At 55.7% G+C, this 6,116-nt stretch overlaps 1 pseudogene; it reads left to right on the top strand.

Moving 5' to 3' along the window:
- The first annotated feature begins 1,256 nt into the window (after positions 1-1,256).
- On the top strand, positions 1,257-2,120 carry LOC147962798 (uncharacterized; annotated as a pseudogene).
- Positions 2,121-6,116: the final 3,996 nt, after the last annotated feature.

The following is a 6,116-nucleotide window of genomic DNA, read 5'->3' as shown; positions in this document are numbered from 1 at the left end:
AGATGCTATCTTGACTCAAGATGTTATGAAGTGTAGAAATTGGGCTGGTAATCCTCGCTGTTCATTTTGTGATTGCAGAGAAACATATCTACATTTGCCCTGTGTCAAGGATAGGTTGGCTCATAGTTGGGGCTTTGTTTGGCACAGATCTCTGCCCTAACAATTTGTGCCAACTTTACTCGTGGTGCTATGCTTTCCTCCCCCAGGGGGAGCGATATTTCACGATGGCCCTGGCGGCTGTATGCTGGGCAATTTGGAATCGCAGAAATCAAGCTACTTTTGAATTTAAGAAAATGCCATCTCCTTTCGAGATTGTCTTCACCGCATGTGTGCATTTATCTTACTGGGCAGGTCTTCTAAAAGGCGATGGAAGAATGGAGTTGGAACGCGGAGCAATGTTGCTGAAGGAGACCGCCAAGGAGATGATGAGACTCTGCGCGCCCGTGCATGCGAGTGAAGCTATGGAGTGACTCGCCTGAGACGATGAAAAGCCTTCGTAGTTCATTTTGCTGGAGCTGGGGGAGATGAAGCCCCTCATGAAGATCTTATCAGTTTCGTCTTAGGTCTGCGTTATGTGTTTGGTCGCCTCTGTATGGGCTGTTTGTTGGAACCTGAACTTGTCGCTGTTCGTTGCGTGTTGTTAGTGCTTCAGTGTTTTTGCCTCGTAGTGGGTATTTCGATTGTGAGCGCTCACTGTAGGGCAAATAAGCCGCGGTGGCGCGTCGGGCTCGACCCGCTCGTGTATGGGCGTGAGCTGGACGCGTCGGGCGTGCCGGGTCCGCGGCGAGTAGTGTGTGCGTGCGTGCAGGCCCAGCACGAGCGTGTCCGTGTGGGCGTGCGTAGTGTGTGTGTGTGTGTGACCGCAGGCCGTTGGCGAGCCACGCGGGGTGTTCGCGTGCGATCTGTTGGTGGCCCGCCGTGACCCGTGCGCGTCGGAGCGCATCGTGGGCACGAGCGAGGCGAGCGGATCGCGGGCGCGAGGGGGGAGGGAGCGTGGGTGCATGCCCAGTTGCTGGCTCCGGGTATAAAGCCGCGGCTGATCGTTGTAACGGCGTGGGTTTTTGCGAGTACGAGCTCATGGAGTTGGCGTTCATGCGCCGGGTAAAACCACCGTGTCCTCGTGTTCATTCTCCTCCGTCTGTCTTCTTCGGTGAGTTTGCGCGACGGCAATAGAGCGAGCAAGGAGGAGCGCGGCGAGGGACCGGCGGTTCCAACAATTGGCATCAAAGCCACGTGAACGTCGAGGCGCGCCGGTGATGTAGATCGTCCCCTACGGCGGCGGTGCAGGCGGATCACTGCCGCAGCCGGTGCCGATGCTCACCGGCGACAACTACACGGCGTGGGCCATCAAGGTCGAGGCCAACCTCGACGCGGCCGGGCTGTGGGAGGCGGTGGTGGTGCCGGAGGACGCCGCGGCGGCGGTGATTGCCAAGAAGGACAAGCCGACCAGAGCTTACCTGCTCAGGGCGGTCGCCGAGGACCTGTTGCTGCAGGTGGCATCCAAGAAGACGACGACGGAGGTCTGGGCGAGCCTCAAGACCAGATTCATCGGCGCAGATCGCATGCGGGCGGCGCGGCTAGGCACTTTGCGCGGAGAGTTCGATCTCCTGCGCATGGCGAGCGGCGACACATTGGACGAGTTCGCTGGCAAGCGTGGGGCCATGGCAGCGCGTTTTGCAGGGTTCGGCTCGACGCTTGAAGACGCAACGCTGGTGAAGAAGCTGCTGGACTGCGTTCCCGATCGCCTGTATACGGCGGTCGCCGGGATGGAGCAGTTCTGCGACCTGGACACGCTACTGTTTGACGATGCACTGGGGCGCCTGAAAGCCTTCGACGAGGGGCTGCGACGGCGTGGACACGCAGACGGCGAGCGAGCGGACGGCGCGCTCATGTTCACGGCGGCGTAGTGGAGGGCATGCTAGCGGTAGCAGGGAGGTGCACGGGACGACGACGAAGCACAGAGCGAGGTGTCGGGCAACCGCGGCAACCGGCGCGGGCGCTGCTACAAGTGCGGCGTGCGCGGCCACTTCAAGCGGGAGTGCCCGCAGTGGAAGAAGGCGCCTGCGGCGGAGCGTGCGTTGCTGGTCGACGATGACGTCGAGGACGCCGGCCTTCTTTGAGTCGCGGCTTAAGGAGATGAAATGTAGGGCAAATAAGCCGCTGTGGCACGTCGGGCTCGACCCGCTCGTGTATGGGCGCGAGCTGGACGCGTCGGGCGCGCCAGGTCCGCGGCGAGTAGTGTGTGTGCGTGCAGGCCCATCACGGGTGTGTCCGTGTGGGCGTGCGTAGTGTGTGTGACCGCAGGCCGTTCGCGAGCCGCGCGTGGTGATCGCGTGCGATCTGTTGGTGGCCCGCCGTGACCCGTGCGCGTCGGAGCGCGTCGTGGGCACAAGCGAGGCGAGCGGATCGCGGGCGCGAGGGAGGGAGGGAGTGTGGGTGCGTGCCCAGTCGCTGGCTCTGGTTATAAAGCCGCGGCTGATCGTTGTAACGGTGTGGGTTTTTGCGAGTACGAGCTCGTGGAGTTGGCGTTCGTGCGCCTGGTAAAATCACCGTGTCTTAGTGTTCATTCTCCTCCCTCTCTCTTCTTCGGTGAGTTCGCGCGACGACAACAAAGCCAGCAAGGAGGAGCGCGGCGAGGGACTGGCGGTTCCAACACTCACAGTGGGTTTCCCTGAAGTGCTTGAAGTCGCCTTTTCCCTTTCCCTTTGGTCGTGGACATGGATTTGGCTGTATTTTTGTTACATCTTTAATGGAAAGGGGACTAGCCCGGTTTAAAATAAAAATTATGTAGCGTTGTTGTTCATCGTGTACCATGCATTCCTTGGCAGATACAAAAGGTGGAGGGGGGTAGGGGCGACTGCTGGCTGCGGCGACAGAGGAGAAACACGCCAGGGGTGGAGGTACGGGTTGAAGGATTGAAGGCTATCATCACCCATCAGGAACTAGCTTGTACTGCAGTTTGGCGTGTCTTTGGATGAGGGTAGACAAACAAACAAACAGTCCGTATTTCTCCGAGACTCTGTCCTCTGTTTCTGCAAAGCAGAGGAAGGGGGAAATGGATCTGGTCTGTTAGAAGTAGCCTCACACCGGTGTGACTGCTGTATATACTACTGTAGATTCGCTCAACTAGGATGGAGGAGTATGGATATGCAAATGCAAGCAGCTAGCCGACGGCCACTGACGTCGTTCTTGGCCGTCAGTGTTAAAATAAATTCGAGGCATACGGTCGATCATTCGAAAACCAAGCAATCATTTTAGGGACGACACCGAGATTTGTTAAGGAGGTTCATCGATATGGCTACATTTCGGGGCTTGACTATGGGTGCTCCTTCCCATGACACCGCTATAATACCGCATCCGGTCGCCCTGGACACCAGCACATGCCGCCGGCTTCTCCTGCGTTCCGGTGCTTTTATATTGGCATAGGTTACATCGTGTGTCTACCCTCACTATATATGAGAGGCCTAAAATACAAGTGTACTTCTAGGACACGATACAACTCCTAGTAAACACAATACAACTCCTAGTCCAACTATAACCTACCTTGTACGCAATATTCGACACAACTCTAACAAACTCCATCCTGGCGAATATTCTCCACCACCTTAAATTCGTCAATGCGTCAAATTTCCATGTACATTGGACTTGAGTTTACCCCATGAGTACCGCTGCTACTCCAAAGACTCCATGTGACTTCACCTGCAACTTGTAGTTCCTTCTTTTCTTGACCACAGTCAATACTCGAGCAAAAATAAGTTCTCCTTACTCTTGTTTGTGCTCCCAACTTCCAGAGTATCCGTCAACATCATCAAACACTGATCATTGACCTACGTGAAACTGAACAACTCACATACTGGGTGTCACACATAAGAGTTACCTGAGCTCAACATCACCGCTTCTTTCTTGACCGTCTGTCTGAAACTTGAAAGAATTTCATCATTGCTTGTAGTCATCCTGAGTCAAATTCACAGTTGTCTCACCACATGTATGACCACCAGAGCCCTGGCCCGTCTCCATGTCCCGTGCATACCGCACGCCTTGGCGCTATTTCCACGTTGAGCCTCCGCTGTCCCGGCCGAGTCTCAAGGATCGCGAACCCACACCACTCAACCCCCACTATAGAGTACCACCGATCATCACCGACCGATGACGAGTTTCACGCTTCCATTACACCACTGGGCTCTAGTCCGAATTATGTGTCCCTCGCTTTTTCCCCGCTGAATAGGCTTCGACTCTCTGTGCACTTACGCCATAGCCCCTCAATCCAGCTCCGAGTAAAGTCCTCCAGACTCCAGCTCTACCTTCAACATGACTTCATGGTAGATGATCAGTCCACCCACGCGCCTCATCGACTTCAAGCTTCGTGTATACACCATCTTGAATCAATCCCGCAACATAGTCTTGTCGAAGCCGTACAAGCCTCGGGCCTGCGCCACGTGTTTCCACGCCCCAGAAGTCGGTCACTATCAGCTTCACGCTCGTATGTCGTTGTTGCCGATCCCACTACCGTCTTCTGTACCAACCAACTTGCGTCGATCCATCAAACTGTCCAGTCCGACCCAAGCAAACTTACCCAACTGCACGACATGCTCCAAACTCCACGAGCCTTATACACATGTTGTTATCCTTGTCACGCACACAACAGACCATTAGGCTCCCATCCACGTACTCAATGTGTTTGAAGAAATGAAGCCAACCTACCTCATAAGCCTTCCTGTGCACTCCAACATAGAGATCAAAGTACAATTTCCAAACTCCACCACGTGCATATGTAAGCTGTATAGAGGTCCATCAGCTTTTCCTTGCTCTTCATCTAGATGGAAAACACCAGTCCGTCACGTAACTTTTTTTCAAACAAATCTCCGGCATGTAGCTCATCCACGCTCAACCGACCAAGCGAACGGGCCTCCGCTTTCCAGCTCCGCCAGCGCACCATGGGCCTTGCCTGTCATGGGCCGCCAGCAATACAAGCACGTACGCCTGCCATCGGACGCTCGCCCGATTGATCCGATCGCCGCACGTCCAGCCTGCCGCTGCCATGGGACACGCGCCTTGTGCTGATCGGACGCCTGCTGTAACTTCCGTTCTGGCCATCGTTTGCATCTCCTTACAAAAATTCCGACCGCATCAAGGCTTCAGTTGGATGCTAGGGGAGCTCGTCCCAGGGAGCAGATGCCTCGGGTGGAATTATCTTGTACGAACTTAAAACCTGTGGAAAAGGTACATGATCCTTTGGCTGACGGGAATAACCGGGGAAGGCCATACCAGGGAAACAAAGTGCAGCACCGAAATTTCCAATCAAAATCGCTCAATGCCACAGGCCATGGAGCATATGTTGTAGATGAGCACCTTCTGGCTTCTGGATGTCCTCCGCATCAATCGCGGCCATACTGCCACTGCCGCTCAGTTTCCGTTTGTGGATGATCTGAAGATGTAACTGACCATGCTGAGCACAGAGGCAACAACAGCAACCATGTGTGTGGGAGGCAAAGTCGTCCTCGCCGAACACCATGAGATCTGCGAGACCACGCCGTACAGCCAGGGGCAGATAGATCTGAAGCTTTGCCAGGTGAAGATCCTTTGGTGGCTGGCATCACTTACCTTCATGGCTGACGTGGTGGCAGCGAAGAGTGGATCTTCTAGGCGGAGGGGAGCTCGGGGCAAGGAGGAGGAAGACCACCGGACCGTCAATGTCGCCGTCGCCGCAGGGGTGGAGCGCTCGATGGAGGGGCGAGGGGGCCACATCGCTCCCGATCGGCTTTCATCAAACACCGTCGCACATCTCAATCGTGAGCGGGAGCAAGACGAGGAACTCCTCCCCGACCAGTGGAGACGTGGAAATCTTAGCCAGGGAAGGGTTGTGGAAAGGGCCGGAATCCCTCCCCCTCGCTGGGAACCAAATGCGACGGCAGGCTCCCCCGGCTCGATTCTACTCGGGGTTTCCTCACCCAGAGAAAGGAGGGGGAACCCGGGGGGATCCCTGGTTACCAAATGAGCCCCAAGATTTTCTTTGATTCACTGCTAACACTACGACTGCCTGATCGAAACACGGAAACACCGTGTGACAACCGATCCGCTCCATCGCTGCCGTCTTGCACCGCAATTTAACTCAACGA

This window comes from Triticum urartu, chromosome 7A (assembly GCF_056163025.1).
Source record: "Triticum urartu cultivar PI428250 chromosome 7A, HENAU_Tu73, whole genome shotgun sequence".
Lineage (NCBI taxonomy): Eukaryota > Viridiplantae > Streptophyta > Magnoliopsida > Poales > Poaceae > Triticum > Triticum urartu.
This window is presented reverse-complemented; position numbering and strand designations above follow the sequence as displayed.